The sequence below is a fragment of the Amblyomma maculatum genome, unplaced genomic scaffold (genome assembly GCF_055883805.1).
Source record: "Amblyomma maculatum isolate TAMU_Amacu unplaced genomic scaffold, ASM5588380v1 scaffold_20, whole genome shotgun sequence".
In the NCBI taxonomy this organism is placed as follows: Eukaryota; Metazoa; Arthropoda; class Arachnida; order Ixodida; family Ixodidae; genus Amblyomma; species Amblyomma maculatum.
In genome coordinates this window covers 4,070,975-4,081,099 of record NW_028146745.1, presented here as the reverse complement: position 1 = coordinate 4,081,099, position 10,125 = coordinate 4,070,975, and the positions used below count along the sequence as shown (strand labels likewise).

Here is a 10,125-nt window from a genome sequence, read left to right as displayed (position 1 = left end):
TCCGCCATCGCCGTGCACGCGCCTCACCAGTCTGCGCATTCCAGAGGAGTGATCTCTTAGCTGCGGCAGACGCACTGGTGACGGCGCGTGCATGGCGGACGTAGAATGGTGGCGAAGACTGGACCCAAAAGCGGTTCAGCGGTACCGCAGCGTAGCCACAGGTCGGGGAGCCAACCACTCAGATTAAGAAATTGTACTACTACAAATTAAATTGTATCAATCAACATAAAAAGAATAGACATTTTCGTAACTTCGCTTGTGAATGAGGTAAGGTATTTTAAAAATACATTCTCATTTTTTAAGCCTTGCAACACACTTATCGCCCCACCCCCTAGATGTTGCATAGGTCAGGAGGCGCTGCAGATGTAACCAAGGCAACGGAGAGAACGAAGCTGACAAAGCCCGAAACGGTTTCTTATCGCTATCTGCTGCTGGTCGGTCGGCTGTGGTGCGGGCCTTGAAGCGCCCGGGAAAGCGTAATTTAGTTCGAAAGTCTGAAAATGTCCCTTTTGTGAAGATTTCGACGTCCTGTCGCCGTTTGGTGAGATTTAATATCCCCCTGCAACCGTGTTTTTTGGTTTTGTCCCCTTCGTCCTGCGGGCAGTGCGAAGTCTTTTTGCAGCAGTGTGTTGCGCTCAGCGTTTTATCGCAAGATAAGCCCGCACAAAGTGAGGGAGCGATGCTCTGTGGCACGTTGCGACAGCGTGGACTCAACCGTCGGTGTCCTACCGCTTCCCTGCTGTCTTTCACCGGTGAGCAGATCTGGAGGTTGCACATAGACTCAATGTATGCTCTAATGCTCCTGTGTTAGGCACGTTTGTTGATTTTAAAGCTGTCTGGACTGGTGCAACCTTGAAATTACCTTGAAAACTGCTGTATACTTTCTGCCGAAGAATTTAAATGTGAAGAGTGATCCCAGTTCTCTATGCTCCACGCATATTTTGATGCATCTAATAATTGATGACATTTTTATTTCAACTGCAGCTGTCATAGCTTTGTTTTCTGTACATGCATGTTTCTTATCTGGTGATGTTTTGTGGCAGGCTCATGAAGCTTTTTCCATGCTTCGGCTGTGATCATTGAGATGATTAGCCTGCTTAAACAGCGCTACTGTTCGTGCTGTCTGCGACATGCATTTTTATTGTTGTGATTTGTTGCTATATTGTATTGGTTGATGCAATAAACCATCGATATGAAAACCACAATGGTTCACTTGGTACACTCTGTTGCGAACTGGGCACTACTGCACTGTTGCACCAGTGTTTCTGGACGGCACCTTACTGTGCTGAGGGACAAAGTAACTGTCCAAAGTACTTGCATGACTTGCAGCAGTATTTGTATTATGAATTTTCATGCGTGGTTTCTATTTGGAAGTGTTGCTGCCTTTCTATGCCGCCACCTTTGCCAACCACTTTCATTGTGCTGGAGCAACTGCTCATAAACAAGGGCGTAAACAACAGAAACTCGAGTTCTTTTAGATGGCAAAGGTTGGCGTGCGCTGAAGGGCAACAACCTTCAAAAGGTGTACGCTCGTCAATGCAACGCGGCGGTTTTTCTTTAACTTGTTTATAATTCGCACCAAAGTGAACGTATGCGTGACGTCATTTAACGTCATGGCCCCCCACTTTTCATGGGTCGCTGGAGCCCATGAGCCGCCATGGTTTGTGCGTATGGGCGTTTACAGAGCCTTGTCTACGATAGTACATATACCTTGGCACGTGCACAGCTGGGCGCCTCCGTTTCGTAGTTGCCAAGTTTGACGCTGTCCGCGCGCTCAGCTACTGCCGCGCACACGCCCCGTCGGTCTGCGCATTCCAGTGGAGTGATGTCTTAGCCGCCACAGATGCAGTGGCGTCGGCTCGTGCACAGCTGTGCGCCTTCGCTGCGTAATAGCCAACTATGATGCATCGCTGCGACCGCTTGGTAGCGCCGCGCATGCGCAGATGAGTGGCGGTATATATATATATATATATATATATATATATATATATATAGGTTAGTATACAAGGTTAGTATACAGACAACATAAATACCCAAGCAAGTAGCAGGGGGAACAGCGGCCGATGTAGCTCAGTTGGAAGAGCACCGGACGCGATATTCGGAGGTCGTGGGTTCGGATCCCACCATCGGCACGTTGTTTTTTCTTCTACTTTGTGTTTAATTATCTTTCCCCTAAACAGATTGCATTACTAATTTCTGTGATTATCTAAGCAAACATTAAAAAAAAAAGACATAAAAGTAACATCCCCAACGCTTTCCTTGGCCTCGCCGACTGTTGGCTTCTTTCCTTCATATATATATATATATATATATATATATATATATATATATATATATATATATATATATATATATATATATATATATAGGATGCGAGAACATTTAACGTACTTGGCCGCTTAAAAATAATAGAGCGAAGGGTACGCTTCATTTAAAGAAACATTTTATTAGACTCGACGTTTCGATCGGAGACCGATCTTTCTCAAGAGTGAATCTTCTTGGACAGTGTTGCGGCTTTTTAAGCATTTGGACATAGACCACACCTGGGTAGGAAAACAAAACTTGGGAGAGAGAGGAAAGAGACAGATACAGTAGGGAAGGATGATGTCCAGGTGTGCCATCGCAGGTGCTCGACAGGCATGTCAAACTGCGCTGACACAGGTGCCTGGATGCATAGTCTTTCGCAGCAGAGACTATGCATCCAGGCACCTGTGTCAGCGCAGTTCGACAGGCCTGTCGAGCACCTGCGATGCACCTGCGATGGCACACCTGGACATCATCCTTCCCTACTGTATCTGTCTCTTTCCTTTGTCTCCCAAGTTTTGTTTTCCTACCCAGGTGTGGTCTATGTCCAAATGCTTAAAAAGCCGCAACACTGTCCAAGAAGATTCACTCTTGAGAAAGATCGGTCTCCGATCGAAACGTCGAGTCTAATAAAATGTTTCTTTAAATGAAGCGTACCCTTCGCTCTATTATATATATATATATATATATATATATATATATATATATATATATATATATATATATATATATATATATATATATATATATATATATATTGTTACTGAGCGGTATTCGCTGGTCGTGTTGACAAAAAAGAAGTGCGACAGACTCCCAGAAGAAGAAGACGCAGACGTGTGCTTTGCTGTGCGGTGTGTTGTGTTGTGATTATCCTCAGTGGTGTAGACAGCTGCCGTACTGTAAATATTTCCTGTAACATCTCTTGGTGGAGGTGAATCTTTCGATCCCCGTCACAATCTGAATCTCCGCAGGGGCAGACGCATCGCTACCACCACTATGACTACTGACGACGCACCTGCTGTCGTCATGGCCTATCCCTATGACCCCGGAACCTTCTCTGGGACCGAGGACGTCGATGTCGACGACCGGCTGGCCCTATACGAACGATTCAGCAAGCACAACAGGTGGAATCCCACACTAATGCTCGCTAATATCATCAAATTTTACTAGACTGGGACAGCGCGGGTGTGGTTTGAGGCCCATAAATATGACATTAAGAGGACAGGGTGGGCGAGGTGCAAATAGTGCGAGCACCATGCTTACTCGCTGCCTGTTTCTTACGCAGATTGCCTTCCTCGTTTGTTGCCACTTCGACTATGCTTCGTTCATAGCTCCTGACGTCACAACTCATGTGCACTCGCCGCCATTGCCGATTTTCTTGGATGAATCAGCTAGCCACTATACGAACTGACCTATCTCTCTTACGGATCATAGTCTTCATCTGCCTGTCACCATACGTGTATGCAATCCGTGCAGAGTGACCGTCACTCTACGTCATCCATACCTCATCAAGCCCAGTCACGAGACGTTCAAGGACCTGCCTATAAATTGCGTGCTGGACCGTTCCTTCATCAGTGGGCGAGGTGGCAGCAGTGCGAGCACCATGCTTACTCGCTGCCTGTTTCTTACGCAGGTATGTTATCTTCAGAATGCCCCTTGTATTCGCTCTGATGATCGATTTCTACTGCTGCTTCCTTTCCCACACTACTCTCGCAAGTGCTTTGCTTAAGTTTCGCTGTACTCGCAAATTGCGGCTTGTATTAGTAGACTTCTGAGGAGTGGGGGTGTTGAAAGTAATCCTGGTCCTCCGCCATCAGCGATGGTTACTCACTCTCAAAGTAATGTGAGCCCTTCAAATTCGGAAGCCGCCACCGGTCAACCGTCGGTGTCCGATATGTTTGCTGAGCTTTTGAACGGACAGCAAAAATTAGCTCAGGATATTGGTGAAATTAAATCTTTTCACGAATCTATTAATACACGTTTTGAAACATTTGAGTCACGCGTGGCTGCTCTGGAGTCCTCGTTACAAAAGCCCGCCGCCAACAGTGGCAGTCTCAACAGTGAAGTTGCACGTCTAAGTTCCGAACTTCATAGTCTTTCAAATAAAAACGATGAGTTGGAAAACCGTGCACGTAGGAACAACTTAATATTGCATAGTCTGCCCGAATCCTGTGATGAAAATAATGAACGTCTCTTCTCTGACATCGCAAATGGTTTGAGGAAGAACTCAATATGAGCTGCCCTCAAATAGAGAGGTTCCATCGTCTTGGAAGGCCTTCACATGACCGTCCCCGTCCCGTGATCATGAAGCTTCAGGACTTTCGGGAGAAAGCTTCAGTGTAAAAAATGGCCACAAGCTTAAGGAATCCGAATACCGTATATCGAAGGATTTTTCAATACGTGTCCGCAATATCCGAAAAAAGATTTGGGAAGCGACTGAAAGTTTCAGAAGCAATGGCTGCACGGTCCGAATACGGTTTGATCATGTATTTATTGATAAAGTTCGGTATAACTGGTACAGTTTTTCTAATTCACAGGAAAAAGCATCCCATAATGGGTCACTAAGTAATGCTACTAATGCAGTCGCCACTTCGCCTTGACTACCTCATCACAGCAATAACCTCCGTGTGTTAAATTTAAACGCTAGAAGCCTGCTTAATAAATTTACCGACCTTAACTCCTTGTTAACTGCTCATTCCCCTCACATTATTGGTGTTACTGAAATTTGGTTACATGTTAACATATACGACTCTGAAGTTGCGTTAAGTGGATTCACGTTGCTGAGAGCTGACAGACCGAATGGTAGAGGCGGTGGTGTCGCCCTCTATATACAGTCACATTTGAAGTTTTCTGTCCTTGAATATCCATGTGAAATTGAATTGCTTTTGTGTAAAGTTCATTTGGAAAACGCATTCACATTAATTGGAGTGTTTTATCGGCCTCCTGGCTCTGATGATAATCAATTATTTCTGCTAAGAAAACTTTTGCATGATTTGAATCCGACAAATATAATACTTATGGGAGATTTGGGGGCCAGGTATTCACTGGCCTTCTCTTAGCAATACCGGCCATGATCTCTCTTTGTCAAGAAAATTGTTGCACCTTTCCTTATCACTTGGCATCAAACAAATTGTTCATGCGAACACCAGACAAGCGGCAGTCCTAGATCTAGTTTTTCTCAGCTGTAATCTATTCGAGAATGGTTTCCAGTGCTGTGTTACTGACGGCATATCGGACCATAAGGCTGTATTATTCTCAATCAGCTGCACTGTTCCCAGAGCCCGGTTCGAGTACAGCAGTTTTCGTGACTAACCAGGCCAATGATGCTATAATTGACACATTAAGCGAATTCTTTGAAATGCTTGAAGAATTATCTCTGACCAGTGATGTTGATGCTGTTGTGGGGTTTTTTGAACATATTGTTAAAACATGTATTAAACACTTTGTTCCGCTGAAAACAAAAAAGAAAAACTAGAGATTTGCCATGGATAACAAGAAACCTACTGCATTTGTCACGTCGTGTTGCAAGGTTGCGTAAGTCGAAAAGAAATGGCAGTCCTGTCACAATTGCAGAGTTCAATGATGCCAAGGAGGAGCTACGCATCAGGTTAAAGTCTGCCAAGGATTTTTACTATTCCGTTACATTGCCAAAATTAATAAAAACGAACCCTCGCAAATCCTGGAAATCGATACTACCCAGTAACAGTACTTGCAACAGTTTTATAGTTAACGGCGTTCCTGTTTCTAATTCACTGACAATTGCTTCTGCTTTCAATTCCTATTTTCATTCTGTATTCACACTGGATAACTCTATCGTTCCTTCTTTTAGCTGTGACTCTTACCCCGCCATCGAAGATGTCGTCGTCTATGGTACAGGTGTTCTCAATATAATCCTTCAATTAGATACTAAAAAGAGCTGTGGCCCAGATGACATACCTAACTCCTTCCTTGTGCGCTACTCACTTTGGACAAGCCGATATCTTACCGCAATCTTCCGTAAATCATTATCCACCAGCACTGTTCCCCACTCCTGGAAGCTTGCCAAGGTCATTCCATTGTTCAAATCCGGTAGTACTCAACTACTGCAGAACTACAGACCTATCTCCTTAACAGCCCATTCATGCAAGTTACTTGATCATGTTATTTTCAAACATATCATTGAATTTCTTGAAACCCACAACATCACATTTATCAGCATGGTTTCCGTCAAGGCCTGAGCACCACTACCAAACTAATTGAATTTGCGCACGACATTTCTCAGTCATTAGATCTAGGAGACAGGTCGACAGCATTTTTGTTGATTTATCCAAAGCTTTCGACACTGTCCCACACCCTAAACTCCTACACAAACTTAAATTTATTCGGAAAAACCCTTCCTTGGTTGGTTGGATATCCAGTTTCTTAAATCAGCGTTCGCAGTCGTTTTGCTTTAATTTATCTGTTTCCACTCCTGTTAGTGTTTCATCCAGCGTTCCGCGAGGTTCCGTTTTAGGCCCGCTTCTTTTCTTATGTATTAACGACCTGCCATGTTGTGTATCTGTAAAAATTCGTCTTTACGCTGATGACTGCGTCTTATATCACGAGATTAATATACCACTTGACCATGAAATACTTAACGACTCATTTTCTAATTTTTGTAAATAGTGCAAGGAATGGCAAATGAATATTAATTTCTCTAAAACTGTTTCCATGTCCTTTTCTGAACGCCCATCTCCTGCACATTTCACCTACAGTTTTCACGGTCAGGATTCAGAAAGAGTCACCGGATATAAATACCTCGGCCTTCATTTCTCTCATGACATCTCATGGTCCAAACACATTGACATCATATGTAACAAAGCTTTTAAACGTCTCGGATACCTCTATCGTACACTGCGTAAAGCCCCAAAGGATACCAAACTGCTCACATATAAAACACTTATCCGCCTCATTCTTGATTATGCCTGTATTGTATGGAACCCTTATAAGAAATCCGATATCAAAAAATTAGAATCAGTTCAAAAGAAATCAGTACGCTTCATCTTTCACAACTACGGCCGCGATTTTTCCCCTTCTTCCCATAATACAGATTTAGGTCTCACCACCCTATCATCTCGCCGTCAAATCGAATGTTTGAAGTTTGTGCACATACTGGTTCACTCTCAGCGCCTTCCATCACTAAATAATGATTTGAACATTAGCAAGCCTTCCATAACTAGAAGTTCCCATAGCCTAAATCTCATCCCTTTCTTATCCCGCACTCAGACATTGAAACATAGCTTCTTTCCTCTGACCATTGAGCTCTGGAATTCGCTGCCTGGACACGTCCGCTCGCTACGAATTGAAGAATTCTTGACAGCCATTGCTTCCTAATGCCTTTTTATGTATGTATATATATATATATATATATATATATATATATATATATATATATATATATATATATATGTTTGTATTTGCTTGGTACAGTTTGCTTTGTTTGCCTACTCCTGCCATAGCCTCATCGAGGCTGCAGTATGTATAAATAAATAAATAAAAAATAAATCACATCTTGGGATATGTGTAAGCAGAAGCTCCACATCCTCTTTGGAAAGCCCATTGCCCGTCACCTTGCCGCCAAAAAGGCGCTCGCTTCTCGCGCGCAAACGTCTACCGAGTCTTACATCACTTATATACAGGACGTCCTATCCCTGTGCCGCGAAGTCTCCCACGCCATGCCTGAGGAGGATAAAGTTGGCGACATAGTAAAAGGCATTGCCGACGATGCTTTCAACCTCCTTTTATGCAGGGATTGTTTCACCGTGGACTCTGTGCTACAAGTGTGCCGACGTTTCGAATAAGCGAAACGGAGGCGCATATCTCATCGTTTCGACCGGCTACCGAACACAGCTGCCAGCTCCTCCTATGTCGATCTTCCGACTCCTCGAGCGCCAACTAATGACACTACTGTGACCCGCATCGTCCGCCAAGAGTTCGAGGCAGTGACTCCTGCAGCTTCACACTCGCATACCCCCGACAACACCTTGGCTACAATATCACTCATTCAGGCTGTTGTTCGCCAAGAGGTTGCGAATATGGGTCTCCCTTCTACTTGCCTCACCGACACCGTGGATTCGGGACCTGCCTCTCCAGTGATTGCAGCTGCCTCGGCCACCGCCGGTTTACGCCTCGATATCGGTACCGCAATCCGAACGAGTGGCGTACCCATGACAAAAGTCCCATCTGCTTTACTTGTTCCCGCGTTGTCCATATTTACCCTCACTGTCGTAGCCATTGGTACACCTCATCCCGTCAATTCACCTACCTCGACTGCCGCAGAGACTATGCCCCAACTATTTCTCACCTCGACCCGACCAGACCAGTGTTGACCCCGGTGTCCCTGTTCGTGCTGCCAACCGTTCACCATCCCCGCAGACCCGGCGCTCGCGTTCTCCTCTTCATCGCCGCTGTTTGGCCCCGTCCTATTTCAGCCACATACCGGAAAAGTAGCCAATGCAGCTCCCGGAGGTGACGCTGCATTTCTGACCCGGACGAAAAAACCTCTGCTGACCCCTGCCCTACAAAATAATTCCATCGACGTCCTTGTGGATCGTGTTCACGTTTCTGCTCTCATTGACACCGGCGCCCAACTGTCAGTTCCCAGCTCCTCATTTCGCCGCCGCCTAAAAAAAGTCCTTACTCCAGCCGTCTCGCCCACAGTTCGCGTCGCCAATGGAAGTCCTGCTGCCATGGTTGGCATGTGCACAGCGCGAGATACCATTGGTGGTCGTCATGCTACAGTGTTGTTCACTCTCCTCCAAGAATGCCCCCACTATGTTACCTTTGGCATTGACTTTTTAACAGCCCACTCTGCCCTCATTGACGGCTCTACCGGCCTACTTCGGTTGGACCTTCCGCTCTGCTCTGAAGAGCCCTTCTGTCATCACACAAAATGTTTCCATGACTCATTCATACCTAGAACATGTGTCAGTTGGAATCACCTTCCCCATGATATCGCACGTATAACAGATAACGACGCATTTCGGAAAGCCATTGTTTTTCTTTGAATGTATATTGCGTGTTACTATGTTGTTTGCCCTTTACTTCCTGACAGTTTTTACTTATCCCCACTGCATTGTGAAGTTTTTTTTTCCTTGTTCTTTTTGCGCATGTTTTTTATGTACTTGTAATGTATTTTCTTCTGTAACTTTGCTGCACGTACATCCTTATACTTTTATGTATCCCACTCCCCTCTGTAATGCCTCCGGGCCCTGAGGGTAAATAAATAAATAAATAAACCACCAATGATCAAATTCCGCGTCGTACAGACACACGTTTCGCCAACAGCAACAACTTCTTGCTGCCTAAACCAAACACTAATTATGGGAAACAATTAGTCCGATTCTCTGCTACCACTCTTTGGAATTCATTACCTACAACCATCAAACAATCATTAACTATTTTTGCCTTTAAATCCACTCTTCGTCAGTTTTTGTTATCACACTTATCGTAATTTTCAAGGTAATCTGTTCCAGTGTTATCCTTTATATCTTTTTATGAATTGTTTCCTATGTTTTCTTTATGTGATTAGGTGTTTATTCTTTGTTATTACATCAATAGTGCCTGTACTAATTCATGTTTTATTCGCCCCAACCCACTGATGCGAAATATTGTATAATTTCTGCAACTGCTCAATATGTATTTCTTTTCAATAATCATCATAGGAGGTACCGTTCCGCAGTCCTTGACTTTGGGACCTCCTTCTGTATTCATGTTTTGTTAACCTTTGACATACAATACACTTCAAACTTCAAACTTCAAAAAAAAAACATTGCTGGATGAACGTGAAGTGGGAAAATTTTT

The 10,125-nt window shown here is 44.2% G+C and overlaps 1 pseudogene; it reads left to right on the top strand.

Annotated features, from left to right (window-relative positions):
- Window positions 1–3,300: 3,300 nt before the first annotated feature.
- Window positions 3,301–4,904, top strand: LOC146171538 (uncharacterized; annotated as a pseudogene).
- The last annotated feature ends 5,221 nt before the right edge of the window (window positions 4,905–10,125 follow it).